This window comes from Portunus trituberculatus, chromosome 50, assembly GCF_017591435.1.
Source record: "Portunus trituberculatus isolate SZX2019 chromosome 50, ASM1759143v1, whole genome shotgun sequence".
NCBI classification, from domain to species: Eukaryota; Metazoa; Arthropoda; class Malacostraca; order Decapoda; family Portunidae; genus Portunus; species Portunus trituberculatus.
Genome location: NC_059304.1, coordinates 25,578,210 through 25,600,225, shown reverse-complemented (window position 1 = coordinate 25,600,225; position 22,016 = coordinate 25,578,210). Strand labels below are relative to the sequence as shown.

Genomic DNA, 22,016 nt, shown 5'->3' with positions numbered 1-22,016 from the left:
AATACAGCTTCTTGATGGTTCAAGACAGTAAGGTATAGACTATCATGGAAAGTATTTTGTTGGTGGCAATGGAGAGCATTTTGCTAGTGTTAAAGTGTCAATCAATGGATGATATTCATTAAGCAGTGTTTTTCTTTTCATATTTTCTGCCATACAAGACTAACTTTCCTATAAAAGAAAATTAGAAAAATCACTCTGTGTTCAGCCTCTTTTTCATTGCTACATTATTTCATCTCTTGTTATCTTCTATCATTATTTTCATGCCAACTCTTTTTCTCATCTTGTTAACTGCATGTCTCCACTCCTCCCACAGCCTCATTGCACAAGACTTTCTTCTTCCTCTCACCCCTATTATGTCTGCCTCTCTGATGCAAGAATTATCCCGTACTCTCAATCATAATCTCAATCATTATCTTTCTCTGATAAACTTTGGAACTCCTTACCTGCTTCTGTATTTCTATCTTCCTATGACTTGACCTCATTAAGAGGAAGGTTTCAAGACATTTTAACTCTCACAGACCTGCATGGGCACTGGCATTCTAAGTGGGTCTTCATTTTATTTTTTCTTTTGCCCTTGGCCAGCTTTCCCCTATTACATTAAAAAAAAATTGTCAGAGAGAGAGAGAGAGAGAGAGAGAGAGAGAGAGAGAGAGAGAGAGAGAGAGAGAGAGAGAGAGAGAGAGAGAGAGAGAGAGAGAGAGAGAGAGAGAGAGAGAGAGTGTTTACCTATAAGAGTTTACCTATAAATTTGCTACGGGAAATGAGCTACGCTTGTGGTGTCCCGTTCGCTTGAATCCATTTATCATACTTTTCTTTAAAACTATGGATACTTCTTGCTCTCACTACACCCTCCGGTAATCTATTCCAGGCAGTGACAGTTCTTGCTGGGAAACTGAACTTTTTAATATCAGTTGTACACCCCGGAATCCTCAATTTCAAATCATGATTATCTCTTGGTCTTCTCGTCATATCCAGCTCGAGTAAGTCATCTCTATAAATCTTGTCAATCTCATTTACACTTGAACAGTTGGATCATATCACCTCTTCTTCTCTCTTCCAACGTTGGCAGATTTAGTCTACATAATCTTTCCTGATAATCTATATCATGCAAGGCTGGCACCAGTTTCGTTGCTGCTCTTTGTACCCGTTCCAGTTTATGTATATGTTTCCTCAAATGAGGTGCCCACACCACCTGTGCATATTCTAATTTTGGTCTCAGAATTTATTCTATTACTTTTTTGACCAGTGTTTCATTCAGGTGAGTAAATGTAGTTCTGATATTTGCAACTATTGCCAAACCTTCCCCTACAATTTTGTTTATATGTCCCTCAGGAGAGAGAGAGAGAGAGAGAGAGAGAGAGAGAGAGAGAGAGAGAGAGAGAGAGAGAGAGAGAGAGAGAGAGAGAGAGAGAGAGAGAGAGAGAGAGAGAGAGAGAGAGAGAGAGAGAGAGAGAGAGAGAGAGAGAGAGAGAGAGAGAGAGAGAGAGAGAGAGAGAGAGAGAGAGAGAGAGAGAGAGAGAGAGAGAGAGAGAGAGAGAGAGAGAGAGGAAGGATTTGAAAGAGTATGATATGCATGGGACTGGGTACAAGGGATGCAAAGAGGAAAGAAGCAAGCCTATGATACAAATCAGAGAACACTACAGCCAATGAAAGCTGCCATGAAAAAAAAAGATGACATGTCACTTTTGTTAGAAACATAGGTATGAAATGTGTTATTGAGGCTACGCTTACAATAGTTGAACTCGCCATTCATCTGTTTCACTGGGGTTCATCAGTTCTCCAGTGCTTGAGACACTGGTGTTTCACAGCAAAGCCCAGCAAAGGTGAAGCAAGGGGGGTCTGGCTACAAGCATCAGCAGTCTTGCCTGGACTCACACAGCAGCAGCTTACCAAGCATGCTGCTGAGGCTCCCCCCCGCTACCTGGAGCAAGCAGAGTCCATGATTTACAATAACTTTTGTACTGCGTATATACATTACTGGGGTTTGTGTTCAAGATTAAATGGGCAATATATAGATCCTGTGTTTCTGTCAGCCAAGAATACAACAGGATCGTGTAGGACAGTGACTAGAATCAATGAATCCCGCCCAACTTGATCCCACGTTGAAACTCTAGAAGGACTACTATGACAGGTTTAGCATGTTTGCTGGTGCCAATTCAATCCCCGAGGACAAGGTTGCTCAAGTATTTCTTACGAACCAAACTCCAGACATCTACAAGTTCTTTAGTACCCTGATGGCTCAGCAAACACCTCCTGAGGACATCAACACCTGCAGCATGGAAGTAACTGCCCAGTTCATGAGAGAGCAGTTCAACTGCAAATGATTCATCATGCAAGAACACTTCAAGTTCTGGTCGGACATGCAACACAAACCTGGCGAGACAGTTTTGGAGCTGGCAGCAAGTATACACCAAGACACCACTACCTGTGATTTTGCATCAATAAAGAATCCTCAAGATGAAGCTATGAATACACATCTCATATGTTCAGTGGGTAATGAGACAGTGTTGAAAGCAGTGTTTAAAGTAAGTGATGATGAACTAACATTCAGTAAAGCTGTGCAAGTAGCGGTGGAGATTGAAGATGCGGCAAAAGTGGCTGAAGAGACTGTACACAGTGTGAAGGCTTCTGCTACAAAACCTGTCCTCAAGATGAGACAAAAGAAGGCATCATGATCAGGGCAGAAGGGAACTAGCAATTGGTCATACTTGTTTCCTAAGGGAATGTGTCTTCAGTGTGGTAAAACAAACCATGTTGTAAAGGATTATCAGTTCATCAACTCTACATGCCATTTCTGACAGAGGAAGGGGCATATTGCAGAAAAGTGTTTACATAAGAAAAGTAAAGCGCCTGCTAGCAATACAGCAATACAGACTGTACAAGTTGTGAGAAGTATCCTTAGTGATGATCCAGTGCTACAACAGGTGCAGCTGAATGGAAAGTTGTTCAGTTTCGAGGTAGACTGTGGTGCCAAGGATAACTTTTGCTCTAAGCAAATATGGGGAATGCTCAGAAAACCTACAATACAGCCAGCTCAAATTTGCTATGTTTCGGCTACAGGTGCATTTATGTATACCAGTTGTGGGTGCGTTCAACAATATGACTTCCTCAGTTAACTCTACAGCACAGGAAGCAGAGATGACTTTCAACATCTGTACTCTCCCTCTTCTCAACCTGCTGGGCTGGACAGCTATACACAAGCTAGATATTGACGTCTGCACATTGCTACGGAAGCCTGAGGACTACACCGGCAGTGATGAAATGCACGCCATCCTGGAGGACAACACACCTCACCACAAGTTCCACAAGGCCTGCTAGCAGTTGTGTACGAAATTCCCAGACTTCTTTAAGCCAGAACTATTTTTTTTTTTTTTTATGCAGGGACAAATGGCCAAGGGCAACAAAATATGGAATAAAAAAAAAAAAGGCCCACTGAGTTGCCACTTCTCTTAAAAGACATGAGAATTAACCAAAATTCAGGGACAAATGTCTTGAGACCACTCTCTTAAAAAGATGTCAAGTCATAGAAACATGGAAATACAGAAGCAGGCAGGGAGTTCCAGAGTTTACCAGAGAAAGGATATGAATGATTGAGACTACTGGTTAACACTTGAATTAGAGAGTTGGACAGAATAGTTTCCTCCTACTTTCTCTATTGTCATTTTCGTTCCAAAGCTGGATGTTGCATCTATGTGCACCATGACTTAACTTGCTCTCGTGCCCACGCCCCTGAATCTTCCAAGTTTTCCACCAGGCTTATACACAATAGTCACTCTCTATCTACATTTATCTGTGCTATCTATTTCTCCCCTAACTACTCTGACTATAGTAAATTCTTTGTCTGCAACGAGTGTGCATACTTTTAAAGTAAGATTGGATAAGTGTAGATATGGAGACGGGGCCACACGGGCATAAAGCCCAGGCCCTGTAAAACTACAACTAGGTAAAATACACTGTCGGCTGAAGTGAGCGGACGTAAAACCAGAGCTCCGGTGTGATACGCTGCCAATTCTGGAGAGGAACCCAGCAGACCTGGTGATGCTACAGGGGGGCAGGGGGTTAGCTTAGTGGTTCTGTCTCCAAAGACTTATTGAATTTGCTTAAATTTTGAGGTCGAAAGGAGTATGGAGGAGGATGACGCCATGGATGGCGCGGTTGGCACTGCCCGATGTGTAAACAAAGGACTGGGAGCGAGACCGAGGGGAGCTAGAATTGAGATTATAGAAACACCCCTAGGATTGAGACAGCTGGGTGACTGGAGTAAAGAGAGGGAGTTTTTGGGCTTTAAGGAGGATAGAGTTAACATGAGAAGGATCATCATTATGGATAAGGAACTTAAAGCCTTGAAGGAGATGGTCGCCGTCATGTTCGAAAAGCAGGACCAGCTGATTACCGAGAATCTAGAACTGAGAGAGAGATGTTTAAACTTAGAAAGTACTGTTAAGATGAACCATGAGATGAAAAAACTAGAGGAAATAAAAGGAGAATAGCACCCTAAAGGGCAAATGTACAAATTATGAAGCTGCATTACAAGGGCTGCAGGAAAAGCTGGACTCCAATTTAGAGACAGTCAAAGAGATGAGTGAAAGGAGACTGGATGAATAGAAAAAAGATTGAAAAAAGGAACGAGAAGAAGAAAAAGTCAATTTCGCTGAAGTAGTTAGGCAACAAATAAAGGAGAAAACTAAGGACACAGTTATACAGGTGATCAAAGAAAAGGAAGAATTAGTGAGATACGGTGGACAAAAAGAAATGTATGGTTATATATGGACTAGAAGAAAAAAAGAACCCAGTGAAATTTGTGAAGGAGGAGAAAGAAATGGTTAAAGAAATTATCTATGTAGTGCAAGATAAAGAACAGAGTCTTGATAAAGAAATAGAAGAAATATATAGGCTGGGCAAATATAGTGAGGAAACCAAGACCTCTAAAAGTCAAAATGAGATCACAAGTAGGGATAGAAGAAATATTAGCTAGGACTGTAAAGCTGGCTGAAAAGGCAGAATATAAGCATATCTGGATAAAGTGAGAGATGTACCAGGTAGAAAGGGAAAAAAAGAGAGAACTGAGGAGTGAAGCTAAGGAAAAAACAAAGGAAAGACAAAGAACGAAAAGAAGTTTTACTGGAGAGTGCTAGACATGACACTGAGGAAATGGTATATACGGGAAGGGGAAGGAAAGCATTAAGAGTCATGTATACAAACACAGATGGGTTTATATCAGGAAGTTTGGAAGTGAGAGATTATATACAATAAGTCCTTGTTTTACACTAGAAATGCGTTCCTCAAAAAAGCTATTGTAAACCAAAATTAGTGTAAACCGAACCCGTTTTAACATGTATTAGATAGGAATACATTCCAGCTCAGTATGAAAGTCAATCGAAAAAAGTAAACAAACATCCATCTCAACCTTCAAGGTTTCAATAAAAGACAGGGCCTTTTCTGAAACGAGGCTCAACGAGAGTGGGGCATGCTGGCGTGTTTGGTTGTCTATCCAAATTTTAAGTCAACCCTCCATCCGATCCATAATGGGTTCCCGATGTTTTGTCAGCAATTTTACCTGCAGGCTTGAAGCATTAGCTGCTGCCTCCTTAACACTTGAAGCATTCCTCAAAACAGTAGCAACTGTTGACTGTGGTAAATTCAGGGAACGGCTTATGGCTGACGAGCCTTCCCCAAGTTCTTTTCTCTTGACTATATCAAGCTTCATTTCCAACGTTAAACTTTTCCTGGCTTGTTCACCAAGATCCAAATTACGTTTCGGTGACATTTTTGACAGAAATTGGTCTTAAATGCAGAGAATAATGTAAGTAAATCACCGAGCACAGTCTCACTATTATTCGTCGTGGTGGCGCGAAAGTGACTGGTTTGTTGTTGGTAGCAGTGCAGCGCCACAATCACAGGCAGTGGAAATTTCAAATATCGTAAGTGCAATTTTTTTTTGTAAATTGAAAAAATGGTAGTAATTGTCAATTATCGTATCTGCGAATTCATCGTATACTAAACTAGTGTAAAACGAGGACTTACTGTATTGGAAAAAAGGGCCAGATGTGGTATGTATGACAGAAACAAAGTTAAGTGAGGATGTCCAAGTGAATTTTAAAGAGCAAGGATACAATGTTTGGAGGAGAGACAGAAAGGGAAAAGCAGGAGGAGGAGTATTGATCATGACTTGAGAGAATATATATGTGGAAGAGATACAGTCCGGAGATGGACTGGCAGAGGTTTTAAGTATAACAATAAGGACCAATGGGAGGGAAAAAAGGAGTATCATAGTTGCATATGTACCACCAAAGACTAATACATGGAGGCTTGATGTACATAAGGAAATACAAAAGGAAGTGCTAAACTGCCTGGATAACATACTAATGAAGGATAGAAGAGTGTTGCTCGTGTGAGATCTAAACTGCAACACATCAATTGGGAAGAAATGGATGCAAGCAGTCGCGCTGGACGTTGGGGGGATGACGTGCTACAACTGGCTATGGTAAACACATTCGATCAATGGGTGAAAGATTATACAAGATATAGAGGGGAAGATGATCCATCAATGCTGGATTTGGTATTTACAAAAAAACCGGAGCCATGTCCAGACATCAAATATCATACTCCAATAGGAAAAAGTGATCATGTGGTCCTAGAAATTTAATTAGAGGATCGGCAAATTTTGGAATATAATGAGGGACACAAACACAAGAGCCGGAACCACGCTAAATCAAGTTTTGGGGCATTAAGAAGTTATTTTGGTAGTATTGATTGGAAAGAAATTATGCAGGGAAAGACAATTCAAGGAAAGTATGATATATTTCTAGACAAGTATAATGAGTGAGTAAAGAGATATGTTCCTGAATATAGAGTAAAAAAGAGCAAACACACCTGGTATAATACTATATGTGCAAAAGCTAAAAGATGCAGCATGGAAAAAAAATAAAGAAGGCAACGTAATGAAATAAATACGAAGCATTATAAAGGCACGAAATAAATACATTAGGATAAGAAGGGAGGAGGAGAGAAACTTTGAAAAGGATGTAGTGAAGAGAAGTGAAAAAGAACCCAAGATTTTTTATAAGAATATAAATGGTAAAATGACAAACAGAGAGACCATTACTAAGTTGATTAAGGGGAATACGATATACAAAACATCAAAAGAAATGAGTGAACTTATGAATGAGAGCTTTAAATCAGTATTTAATGAAGGAGAGTTTATAAAGCCAATCAACCCAGTGGCACAGGAAGGATTAAGAGACATTGTGGTAAGAAAACAGAAAATTAGAGAATTGCTAGAAAAGGTGGATGTGAGGAAAGCAATGGGACCAGATGGAGTGTCAGGATGGACACTAAGGGAATGTAGTGACCAACTGGCAGAACCAATTTGGGATGTAATTAACAACTCTTTAAAGGAACGGAAGGAACCAAAGGAATGGAAAAGAGCCAATATTGTCCCATTATACAAAGGAGGAAAAATTACTGAGCCCCTAAATTATAGACCAGTGTCACTAACCAGTGTGGTGGGTAAGATCTGTGAAATTGTTATCAAAGAAAAAATGGTTGGAATATCTGGACAGAAATGAAATCATTTATAACTCCCTATTTGGTTTTAGAAAAGGGAGATCATGTATAACAAACTTACTAAGCTTTTATACAAGAGTAATAGATGAAGTACAAGGAAGAGTTGGATGGGTGGATGTAGTGTATCTAGACATCAAAAAGGCTTTTGACAGAGTACCACACAGAAGACTCTTATGGAAAATAGAACACATGGGCAGAATTAAGGGAAATATCTTAAATTGGATGACCGATTACTTAACAGATAGGGAAATGAGGACAGTGATAAGAGATACATCATCAAGTTCGAGCACTGTAACTAGTGGCGTACCACAGGGTTTGGTGTTGGCACAAATAATGTTCCAAATATATGTTAACGATAAACAAGAGGGTTTGAGTAGCTAGATAAATTTGTTTGCAGATGATGCCAAGCTTTTGAGAGTTATAAAAAAACAAAATGATTGCATGGAATTACAGAAAGATATTGATACGATCTGTATATGGAGCCAAAGTGGAAATTAGAATTTAATACTAAGAAATGCCATGTAATGGAAATGGATAAAAGTAATAGAAGACCTACATGGGAATATAAAATGGGGGAAGAAATTATAATGAAAAGAAGTGAAGAGAAAAACCTGGGAGTGATTATACAAGACACCCTGACTCCTGAAAGACATATAAATGAATTATTTGCTTCAACATACAAGACACTAACGAACATCAGGGTATCATTCAATTACATGGATAAAAGTATGATGAAAAAGATATTAACCACTATGATAAGACCTAGACTAGAATATGCAGCATTGGTATGGTCGCCATATAGGCAGAAAGATATCAAGAAACTAGAAAGGATACAAAGGGGTGCTACAAAGATGGTCCTTGAAATAAAAGATCTTCCCTATGAAGAAAGACTGAAGGAGATGGAGCTACCAACTTTGGAGGATAGATTGGAAAGAGGACACCTAAAAATGATGTATAAGTTAGTAAACCATATGGAGAAGATAGATAGACAAGAACTGGTAACACTGACAGAGCAGGGAGACAGACAAACAAGAGGACATTCCAAGAAAATCATGAAAAGTCAGTGTTATAGGAATATCAAGAAGTTCAGTTTTCCACATAGGACAGTAGACATCTGGAATGGATTAAGTGAAGAGATTGTAACAGTAGAAAATGTGCGCAAATTTAAGAAGTTAGATAAATGTAGATATGGAGACAGGTCACTATGAACCCTGTAACATACAACTAGGTAAATACAGAAAGACACATGAAACCTTCTAGGCTGGGTGACCCAAACCTAGTTAAGCTAGCGCTACCTCCAACATAAAATGATTAAAATAGCAATGAGGATTGCCCACAAACTTATCTTTAACTTTATTCTTTATTTCTAACTATTTCCTTACACTGTACCCACTCTTACATTGCTTCACCTCACTTTTACTATTACCATTAGATTCCCATGTCACATCACCCCCACAGCATCGACATCTACACATCTCACCATGAGTCTCCTAAACTACTACATCCCTGTCCTCGCTGACACGGAGCCGCATCTCAACAGGGACATCTTGAGGATGGAGTCTACATACGTCATAGGGATGATCATGATAATAGCACCGATAAATCTCTCTCTCTCTCTCTCTCTCTCTCTCTCTCTCTCTCTCTCTCTCTCTCTCTCTCTCTCTCTCTCTCTCTCTCTCTCTGGTGGTGTATATCTTCACCAAAAGTGGATTTCCTCATTTTGAGTACGTTAACGAAAGCCATTCGCCACCACCACCGTTAACGTCACCATTAGCACCTCGAACACTCCTTACAGAAATACGCGGTTTGGCAACTTGAGGCAAACAGCTGTTCTCTAGTCCTGCTGGTGTTGCTGCTGCTGCTACTGCTCCAGTTGCTCCTGCTGGCCTTCTTGTGGCACAGGGTATATATCCACCTTCGTGGAGGTCCGAAGGTGGATGTTCACTCCTGGTCTGAGACTCGGCCCCTCAATACTCACGTCCAGTGGGTCTGTAATGTCCAGGAATGTCCCAAAGAGATCTTGTGACGACGATGGGACATCATACCCATGCATGCCCTTGCTCTATCCCATCGTCTTCAGTGGATAAACTGGCGACAAAGCACGAGCTGTCACACTGGTCACAACGATTCTAGCGACAACATTTTCATGCATTACTGCCAAATGTATGTTTAAAGACCAGTCGTAACTCAGTATTTTAACGATCTTTTACTCGTTCAATGTTGAACGATGTCGTTAGCACCACATACGACACCATAACTCTCTATAACGTCATCGTACGTCATTGTGCACCCGATGAAATAGCTTTGCTTGTTGTGACTCTCTTCCCGACAGTCAAATGCAGCACTCGATTGTCGTAATGCTTCTACGATTTCGCATGACAAGAATATCTTAAAACATCGTATGATACTGCTGCGTTAACATATGATTTGACTCACGAGATTTTACAACAGGCCAAAAACCGTTACAATGACATCATTACTACTGGTGACAGCCCTCCTATGACCATCGGGGACATTGTAGTCCGAAAAAGCTGTAGTGTGACCCCAGCATAACTCCCCTCGTGACTTCTGGCATATAGCCAAAAACATTTCCAATCACTTTACTTCTTCATCTTTCCCTCATTTATTTTATCCTGATGGCACCATTGCCATCTCATCTGTCTATAAAGCTGAATTCTTCTCTCAAACCCTTACTAAAAACTCCACCGTGGATGATTCTGGGCTTGTCCCTCCCTCTCCTCCTCCTCCCTCTGACTATTTCATGTCTTCAATCAAAATTCTTCGTAATGATGATTTCCATGCCCTTGCTGGCCTAAACCCTAAGAAGGCTTATGGACCTGATGGGATCCCTCCTATTTTTCTCAAAAACTGTTCTTCCGTGCTTGCATCTTGCCTGGCCAAATTCTTTCTTGTCTATCGACTTCTACCTTTCCTTCTTGTTGTAAGTTTGTTGTAAGTTTGCCTACATTCAGCTTGCTCTTAAAAAGGGTGACTGTTCTAATCCTTCAAACTACCATCCTATAGTACTAATTTCTTGCTTATCTAAAGTTTTTGAATCTATCCTAAGTAGGAAGATTCTCAAACATCTACTACTTCACAATCTTCTATCTGAATGCCAGTATGGCTTCCTTCAAGGTCACTCTCCTAGTAATCTTCTGGCTTTCCTTACTGAGTCTTGTTCATCCTCTTTTAGAGATTTTGGTGAAACTTTCACTGTCATGTTAAGACATATTAAAAACATTTGATAGAGTCTGGCATAAAGTTTTGATTTAAAAACTGCCCTCATACTGTTTCTATCCTTCTCTCTGCAACTTTATCTCACGTTTCCTTTCTGACCGTTCAACTGCAGCCATGGTACAAGTAACTCGATTTACGTGATATATGCGTTCCAAGAGGCATTGCGTATATCAAAATTCGCATAAAATAAACTTGTAATTCTCATAAACAATAAATAATAGGGGGGGATGCGGGATGTGGTCCAAAAAAATTTGTACAAAATACTCTATTTATTTGGCTAAATTAACATGTTTTTATTATTTACCATGCTAAATACAGGCAATCCCCGTTTAACGAAGGGATTACGTTCCTAAAAAACACTTCGTTAAGCGAAACTTCGTTAAACGAACCGATTATAACAAGTTTAACCCCTGATTTGAACTTCCATTGAGAGTAAGCAAAGCGAGAGTGCTTCATAGTACAGCAAAAGGTTTAATGAAAGTAAGAATTATGAAGTTAAACATTTAGGTAGTTTAATTTAAGTCATTATAATGTACACTAATGTATGTATGTATGTAACTTTATAATGTTGATGATCTTAACTTTATGAAGGGAGGAAGAGTGAAACGGGAAAGACACTAACCGGCAACCTGTGGAATGTAAACAAAGTGCGCATCATTGTACTGCATACAAAACTTATGTACCACATTTCCACAGGCCTTTCCATTTTATCCATTGTAAAGTCATGAGTTCAGGTGGTTCTTTAAGCTTGCAAGAAAGATACGGTCTCACCAGCCTTCTTAATAGTCTGCTGACTTGAAAATAGAGACAGTATAATATGGAGTCAAGATAGTGGCCAGCACTGCTATAGTTTTCTGGCCTCTCTCGTGTCTGTGAATAATATCTAGCTTCACTTGGAGAGTAAGAGACTTCCTGGTCTTCTTACGAACACTAGGCCAATTGCAGGGCATTTTGGTGGTAAGTTGAGCTAGGGAAGACAAGCTGCTGCTGACGCTGTTATGTTTTGACTGGGGAGTGAGTGTTGCGCGTGTTGTCCACGAAAGGCTTGATCTTGATCTTGATCTTCATTCTATAGGTGTCCCAGGTTTTTTCCTGAGGCAGGCCTTAGTACCAGCAGCTCCTGGTGTATTCAAAAGCTTGTCAGCTTGCGTGATATGGTGAGGCTTTCAAATTTGGAAAAAAATTACCTGGATAAAACTTCGTTAAAGCGAGTTTGGTGTTCGTTAAAGGAGCAGATGGTAGTAAAATTAAACCTTCGTTGTAGCGAAATTTCGTTGTGTGAACCTTCGTTAAATGGGGGTTGCCTGTACTAGAAGTGTATCTAAAGTAAAGGGAAAAGCAAGAAATAATAAGAGAAAGCAAAATATAAGAAAAAACAACAAAACAAAGAATACGTATATACAACACTCACTGTGTCACTGCCTTCACCACTCACACCACAGTCAGTCACCATTTCCCCCCAAGCTTTTCCACTATATCAAAAATCTACTTATCAAAACTAATAATCCCACAGTATAGAAGTAAACACTAGTAAAAAATAAACGCAGGACGCCAATGTCTTAATTCACCCCTCACAACCACACGCCATTGCTGTCCACCTCCTAGACAAGGACGTCATCATCCATCTGCGCTTCCTCTGCTTTCTCTGCTTCCACGGGCTCGTCCACATCCTCTTCTGGTACTACATCTTCCACTGGTGTTTTCTTGAAAAACTGCAGCATGGTGGTCTGGTGCTTTTTCTTGGAAAATTATTTTTGCATCACTGTGTAGCAGAAGAGTGCGTCCATGGCAGCGGAGCTCCCACCTATCAGCCAGCTGCAGAACTCTATGGCGCGCAGTTTAAAATTGCATCTGGCGCTCAGTTAGAAAATGCAGTTGGGCCAAATTGCGTATAAGCAAACCAATCGTGTAAATTTAATTCATCATAATATATTTTTGGTCGCGTATTAACAAAAACACGTAAATCAAGAGTTACCCGTATACGGCCATTGTTCTTCTCCTAAATCTATTAAAAGTGGCGTTCCTCAGGGTTCTGTCCTATTGTCCACTTTCCTTCTATTATTCATTAATGACCTTGTAAACCAAACTTCTTGCCTTATCCACTCCTACACTGATGATACTAGCTTACATCTTTCCACGTCGTTTAAGAGACGACCAACCCTTCAGGAATATCAACAGATCATGCAGGGATGCCACAGAATGCCTAACTTCTAATCTTTCTAAGATTTTGGGTTGAGGCAGAGAAAACTTAGTAGTGTTTAATGCCTCAAAAACTCAATTTCTTCATCTATCAATTCAACACAACCTTCCAGAGAACAATCCCCTCTTCTTCAAAGACACTCAACTGTCCCCCTCTTCCACACTGAATATCCTCAGTCTGTCCTTTACTCATAATCTTAACTGGATGGAAACTTCACATCTCATCTCTTGCTAAAACAGCTTCTATGAAGTTAGGCATTCTGAGGCGTCTCCACCAGTTTTTCTTGCCCCTCCAACTGCTAACTCTGTACAAGGGCATTATTCGTCCTTGTATGGAGTACTCTTCATATGTTTGGGGAGTTCCACTCACAGTTTTATCAGATAGGGTGAAATCAAAAGCTTTTCATCTCATCAACTCCCCTCCTCTGACTGACTGTCTTCAGCCTCTCTCTCACCACCGAAGTGTGGAATCTCTTTCTATCCTTTATCGCTATTTTCATGCTAACTGCTTTACTGATTTTGTAAACTGCATGCCTCCCCTCCTCCTGCAGCCTCACTGCACAAAGTTTTCTTCTACCTTTCATCCCTATTCTGTCCAACTCTCTAACACAAGAGTTAACCAGTGGTCTTAATCATCCATACCTTTCACTGGTAAACTCTGGAACTACCTACCTACTTCTGTATTTCCATCTTCCCACAACTTGACCTCTTTTAAGAGGGAGGTTTCAAGACATTTGTCCCTATCTTTTGGGTAATTCTTTCATTTTTTTTTTTTTTATGTTTTGTTGCCCTTGGCAAGTCTTCCTCTTGCATAAAAAAATTTGGATGTCAGAAAAGCAATGGGGCTGGATGGTGTATCAGGTTGGGCACTAAAGGAAAGTAAAGAGCAGCTGTAAGATCCAATTTGGGAAATGGTTACAAGTTCATTAAAAGGGGGAGTACCACTGGAATGGAAGAGAGCCAACATAATCCCAATATTCAAGGGAGGAAAGTCAACTGAGCCATTAAATTACAGACCGTTGTCATTTACAACTGTTATGGGGAAGATATGTGAAATCGTTATCAAAGAAAAATTGGTTAAATATCTAGAACAGGTTATATCAAACAGACAATTTGGATTCAGGATAGGAAGGTCATGTGTGTCAAATTTATTAAGTTTCTATTCAAGCGTAATAGAAAGACTAGAAAGTAGACAAGGGTCGGTGAACACGATATACCTGGATATATAAAAAAAAAGGCTTTTGATAAAGTCCCTCAGAGCAGACTACTTTGGAAGTTCGAGGGCATAGGAGGACTGAGAGGAACTTCATTAGATTGGGTAAGGGATTACTTGAAGGAGAGAGAGATGAGAACTGTGATCAGAGATACATACTCATCTTGGGGTAAAGTAACTAGCAGAATGCCACAAGGGTCAGTGTTAGCCTCCATTATGTTCCAGGTATATGTAAATGACATACAAAATGGGATAACCAGTTACGTTAATTTATTTGCTGATGAAGCAAAATTGTTAAGAGTAATCAAAACTTGAGAAGACTGTTTGATGCTGCAGGAAGATATAAACAAAATTTATGAGTGGAGTAAGAAGTGGAAGTTAGAATTCAATGCCAAGAAATGTCACTTAATGGAATTAGGAAAGAGTAAGAGAAGACCGGTATGGAACTATCCAATGAGAGAGGAGCAGATAATGAAGAAAAAGAGGAAAAAGATCTGGGAGTGGTTATGCAGGAAAATCTGAACCCAGAAAAACACATGAGTAAGATATTTTGATTAGCATATAAAACACTGACTAATATTAGAGTGGTATTTCAGTACATGGACAAAGATATGATGAAAAAAATATCACAAGCATGATATGTCCAAAGGTTGGAATATGCAGCAGTGGTGTGGTCATCGAGCTTGAAAAAAAATAAGAAAATGAGAATGGATCCAGAAGATAGCTACAAAGATGTTGGTGGAACTAAAGGACCTAACATATGAGGAAAGGCTGAAGAAAATGGGAATGCCATCCTTACAAGAAAAATAGTAAATGGAATTGAAAAGATAGACAAGGAAGACCTGGTGCTGGTGATATAAGAAGCTAGAAGGACAAGAGGACATGTAAAGATTAGTATGAGACAGTGTGTGAAGGATATTAGAAAATACAATAGAATGCATTATTGAGTGGTAAAGTTGTTACAGCACATGTGCATAACTTTAAAGAAAATTGGATAAAAGAAGATATGGAGACAGGACACTATGAGCCCTGCTCAAACCCTGTACAATACAACTAGGTAAATACAGAGAGAGAGAGAGAGAGAGAGAGAGAGAGAGAGAGAGAGAGAGAGAGAGAGAGAGAGAGAGAGAGAGAGAGAGAGAGAGAGAGAGAGAGAGAGAGAGAGAGAGAGAGAGAGAGAGAGAGAGAGAGAGAGAGAGAGTGCTAATCCCTACTTCATGAAGGAGGGCATCTTTGAATTTATATTAGGATTATATTTGGGATAAAGAAGTTTGGGACTATTGCCTCTCCAAAACCTTCAAACCCTAAATTACCAGAGGGTGTATTTCTGATAATTACATAACCTTCTCACTAGGAAATCATTTTTACATGTCTCGTGCAGTTGCGTCATAGCATGACTTGCACCCTGAAAGATTATGCATCACTCAATGCTTGTGTCTGTGTAAAGAAAAAAAAATTATATGAATATTTTTTTCTCTTGATAAATTTCAACCTTTGGCAACAGGCAAGGGACAGTGTATGTGCATGTCACTAGTCACTCATACTCAGTAGGTGGCCAGGCGTCAAGAGAGGTGTATCATTTACTGTACACAGCTCCATACTTTTTTCTGAAATAACTTGTTAAGCACTTGGTCTATACCATAACACATGTCAAAATGTTTGGTAATAACTTCTTTACATGCATAAATTGATGAGAATTAGAATCAGAAGAAAAGACAACAAAAAACAAAATGTATCACCTCACCACCTCACCCCCATGCCTCACTGTTATGTTTTCTCCACCCTATGTCTATGATCTTTTCAAACAGTTTTTTCTCTTTACCTTTATCATTACAACATCATTACAGAGGATGTTGCATCAGCAAGTTGACTCTGACGTCGAGCATGGAGAACTTGAAGAATGTGAGGATATTCATGACGTCACATCTGTTTGTGAACGAATAATAGGGTCCTATGTGCTTGCAAATGTGCATACAAAACTTATGTACCACATTTCCACAAGGCTTTCCATTTAATCCATTGCAGAGTCATGAGTTCAGGTGGTTCTTTTAGCTTGCGAGGAAGATATGGTCTCACCAGCCTTCTTAATAGAGTCTGCTGACTTGAAAATAGTAGAGACAGTAGATGGAGTCAAGATGGTGGCGAGCAATGCTATTAGTTTTCTTGCCTCTCTCGTGTCTGTGAATAATATCCAGCTTCACTTCAAGAGTAAGAGACTTCTTGGTCTTCTTAGCAACGCTAGGAGACATTGCAGGGCGTTTTGTGGTAAGTTGAGCGAGGGAAGATGAGCTGCTGCTGACACTGTTATTGTTTTGAACAGGGGGAGTGAGTGGTGCGCGTGTTGTCCACGACAGGCGCTGGTGTATTCAAAAGCCTGTGTGATATCGCTTTCAAACTTGGAAAAAATTACCTGGATAAAACTTTGTTAAAGCGAGTTTGGTGTTCGTTAAAAGAGCAGATACTAGTAAAATGAAACGGTTGTAGCAAAATTTTTTTGTGTGAACCTTCATTAAGCGGGGGTTGCCTGTATATAAATATACAGGCAACCCCCGCTTAACGAAGGTTCACACAACGAAATTTTGCTAAAAGGAAAGTTTCATTTTACTACCATCTGCTCGTTTAACGAACCCCAAACTTGCTTTAACGAAGCTTTATCCAGGTAATTTTTTCCAAGTTTGAAAGCCCGACGTATCACACAAGCCGACAGGCTTTTGAAGACACCAGAAGCTGCCAATACTAAGGCCTGCCTCAGGAAAAATCCTGGGACACCTGTGAAATCAAGATCAAGATTAAGCCTCTCATGGACAACACGCGCACCACTCACTCCCCTGTTCAAAATAATAACAGCATCAGCAACCTTGTCTTCCCTCGCTTAACTTACCACCAAAACGCCCTGCAATGTCGCCTAGCGTTGCTAAGAAGACCAGGAACTCTCTTACTCTCAAAGTGAAGCTGGATATTATTCACAGACACAAGAGAGGCTAGAAAACTATAGCATTGCTCGCCACCATCTTACCTCCATTTACTGTCTCTACTATTTTCAAGTCAGCAGACTCTATTAAGAAGGCTGGTGAGAAAATATCTTCCTTGCAAGCTAAAAGAATCACCTGAACTCATGACTCTGCAATGGATTAAATAGAAAGCCTTGTGGAAATGTGATACATAAGTTTTGTATGTGATACAATGATGCGCCCTTTGTTTACATTACACAGGTTGCCGGTTAGTGTCTTTCCCATTTCACTCTCCCTTTCTTCATAAATTTAAGATCATCAACATTATAAAGTTACATACATACATACATTAGTGTACATTATAATGACTTAAATTAAACTACCTAAATGATTAACTTCATAATTTTTACTTTCATTAAACCTTTCACTGTACTATGATGCCCTCTCGCTTTGTTTACTCTCAATGGAAGTTCAAGTCAGGGGTTAAACTTGTTATAATCGGTTCACTTAACGAAGTTTCGCTTAACGAAGTGTTTTTAAGGAACGTAACCCCTTCGTTAAGCGGGGGTTGCCTGTATATATATATATATATATATATATATATATATATATATATATATATATATATATATATACATATATATATATACAGTCAACCCTCGGCTATCGCGACTTCAGCTATCGCGTTTTATTGCCATCACGCATCCATGAAAAGCTGCTAAAATTTCATTATCGCGACCTCAGATGCCTGCTATCGAGCGCCCAGCCATGACGTCATGGGGTATCTGAGCGCTCATTGGCCAAAACCGATACCAAAATTTTGGCAGATTCAGATACCGATACCGATACCACCTAATTGGGCAGATACCGATACTACTATCGATACCGATACTACTACTTATAGTGATTACTGCACTGGACACCAGGATGAGTTGGTGGATGGCGATCGTTATCAGATGGGAGGCTTTGTTTTGGGGGATGCTGTGAGTCCTTCTGAGAACGTTTGTGAATTAGGAGCAATTCTAGAAGCATTTTGAAGCCATTTCCAGAGGTAAATTACTAAGTAATCAATATCTTATGTCGAATATATCACTAAGTAGTAAATTCCTTTTAGGTATCGTAAGTATCAGCATAAAATAAGCTGATACCGATACCCAAAAAATGGGCCAATACCGCCGATTCCTATACCGATACCGGTGCATCGGTACATATTTAGTAAATACAATGGGCTGATGTAAATTTTTTTTATGTTATAACCTTGACATGTTTTAATTGGTACCAATGGATTATACACTAATTCAAAAAGAAGTAAAAATGAGGGATATTAGGAGTAAAATTTGTGGTTGCGGTACCAATAACAATTTTCACCATTAGTTGTTCAATTCGGCTATCGCGTTTTTGCCTATAGCCCACACTTCTACTCCCACTGCATTGCACTACGCTCCCAGCTGTTCGCTCTGGGCGTCACAACATTCGACCTGCCCACCCTCCTGGTGGCCTCAGGCGTCCACCCCTCTCGGCAACCTGCAGTCCTTCGCATTCGCGGCCCTAATCAACAACGAAAACAAGCTTGTGTTTCATATTCCTACATAGTTGTAAATAATATAACAATATAACCTTTAACTTACCTAAATGACCATAAACAATGATTGGTTGAAAACTTGATAATATGCTTTGAAATGTACGGAAACTCGAGTTACGTACAAAATCAACTTACGTCATGTTTCAGGAATGTAACTCTGATGTAAACCGAGACCTTACTGTATATATATATATATATATATATATATATATATATATATATATATATATATATATATATATATATATTACATACAGTAATACTCCGCTTAATGAACAGGATAGGGGGTGTCAAAGCTGTTCGTAGAGCAAAATTCATTAAGCAGACATAATTTTCTCATAGGAAATAATGGAAAAGGAGGGGGATGCTTTCTTGGCTGGTCTCCATACCACATGGGTTAAAAAAAAAATCATATACACGTTTGGCAGCATATTGGGCCACCGGTGTACCAATACTTTTATGATGTCATATGAGTCATTGGAAGTTAGAGGAGCTACGTACAAATTCTCTCACATTCTCACATTTATGTTCACAAAACAACATTTCTATTAGCTTTTTACAAACCTTGCACCCAAGAAAGGATTGTTTTGTAATGCATAAAGTGAAATCTTACATGGAAAACCAAAAAATGAAGCAGAGATGAGATCAGCCACAGACGAAACGGGAGACTCACGGCCACTTGGCCGCTTCTTCTTCTTCTTGTGACCCTTTTAGCCTGCGTGTTGTCTTTCCCCATGATATTTGTTTCCACTCCTCTATTGCCTGCTATAATGGATATCATATCTTAGTATTCATATACGCTCATGCCATGAGGATAACCTCGACTCCATGGCAGTGAGTGACAGTGAATTATTAATGAAATACTGCGGTATTTCATTAGTAATTCACTATCACTCACTGCCACGGAGTCCAGGTTATCCTCGTGGCATGAGCGTATATGAATACTAAGATATGATATCCATTATAACATGCAATAGAAGAGTGGAAACATAAACATCATGATGAAAGTAACACGCAGGCTAAAAGGGTCACAAGAAGAAGAAGAAGCGGCCGAGTGGCCGTGAGTCTCCCGCTTCGTCTGTGGCCAATCTCATCTCTGCTTTATTTATTTGGTATTCTATGTAAGATTGGTTTGTAAAAAGCTAATAGAAATGTCTTGTGAACATAAATGCATATATAAGACAGTAACACCACCTCCAGAGGTGGTGTTCCCAGCAACCTCAGAGCAACCTCAAAGCAATCTTGTCACTGTCCCTCCAAGCGTTCATGGAAGCCATTTCACTGCAGGAGGTTGCTCTGATGTTGTTAAGGAATCTTGGATCCAGCTCCAGGAGCACTAGAGACAGAGGCGGGGAGCCAGCCAATCATAGCGAAGCTACCGCGTTCGGTCTTTCACCCAACAAATTCAAACCCAAAAAATTCGCTAAAATGGATGTGGTTGTACGTTATGAGGACTTTTTAGTCTAACTTTATATAGTAAGTTAAACTGGAAATTCGTTAGATGAATGTTCGTTATGTGAGTATTACTGTATATATATATATATATATATATATATATATATATATATATATATATATATATATATATATATATATATATATAAATAAATAAATATATATATATATATATATATATATATATATATATATATATATATATATATATATATATATATATATATATATATATATATATATATATATATATATAATATAGGCAATCCCGCTTAACGAAGGGGTTACGTTCCTAAAAAACACTTCGTTAAGCGAAACTTCGTTAAGCGAACCAATTATAACAAGTTTTACCCTTGATCTGAACTTACACTGAGAGTAAACAAAGCGAGAGTGCATCATAGTACAGTAAAAGGTTTAATGAAAGTAAAAATTATGAAAAACATTTAGGTAGTTTAATTTAAGTCATTATAATGTACATCATGATACCGCATACAAAACTTATGTACCACATTTCCACAAGGCTTTCCATTTTATCGATTGTAGAGTCACGAGTTCAGGTGGTTCTTTTAGCTTGCAAGGAAGATGCGGTCTCACCAGCCTTCTTAAAAGAGTCTGCTGACTTGAAAATAGTAGACAGTAGATGGAGTCAAGATGGTGGCAAGCAATTTTATTAGTTTTCTGGCCTCTCTCTTGTCTGTGAATAATACCCAGCTTCACTTCGAGAGTAAGACACTTCCTGGTCTTCTTAGGAACGTTAGGCCACATTGCAGGGCGTTTTGGTGGTAAGTTGAACTAGGGAAGATGAGCTGCTGGTGACGCTGTTATGATTTGACTGGGGAGTGGGTGGTGCGCGTGATCTTGATCTTGATCTTGATGCTACAGGTGACACAGAATTTCTTCTGAGTCAGGCCTTAGTATCGGCAGTGCTTGTGTTGTCCACGAGAGGCTTGATCTTGATCTTTATTCTACAGGTGTCTCAGGATTTCTCCTGAGGCAGGCTTTAGTATCAGCAGCTCCTGGTGTATTCAAAAGCCTGTCAGCTTGCATGATACGGTGGGGCTTTCAAATTTGGAAAAAATTACCTGGATAAAACTTCGTTAAAGTGAGTTTGGTGTTCGTTAAACGAGCAGATGGTAGTAAAACGAAACCTTCGTTGTAGCAAAATTTTGTTTTGTGAACCTTTGTTAAACCGGGTTTGCTTGTATATATATATATATATATATATATATATATATATATATATATATATATATATATATATATATATATATATATATATATATATATATATATATATATATATATATATATATATATATATATATATATATATATATATATATATATATATATATATATATATATATATATATATATATATATATATATATATATATATATATATATATATATATATATATATATATATATATATATATATATATATATATATATATATATATATATATATATATATATATATATATATATATATATATATATATATATATATATATATATATATATATATATATATATATATATATATATATATATATATATATATATATATATATATATATATATATATATATATATATATATATATATATATATATATATATATATATATATATATATATATATATATATATATATATATATATATATATATATATATATATATATATATATATATATATATATATATATATATATATATATATATATATATACAGTAAGGTCCCGGGTTACGTCAGTCTCGAGTTACGTCAAACTCGCACTTACGTCAGTCCACTATAAGGCAATTTAA

At 38.6% G+C, this 22,016-nt stretch overlaps 1 protein-coding gene across 4 annotated transcripts in view; it reads right to left on the bottom strand.

The window, feature by feature from the left end:
* The window catches only part of LOC123500100 (guanine nucleotide exchange factor subunit Rich-like), a 303,302-nt gene that overhangs the window by 226,715 nt on the left and 54,571 nt on the right, over window positions 1-22,016 (bottom strand). The gene's annotated exons all lie outside the window — the stretch shown is intronic.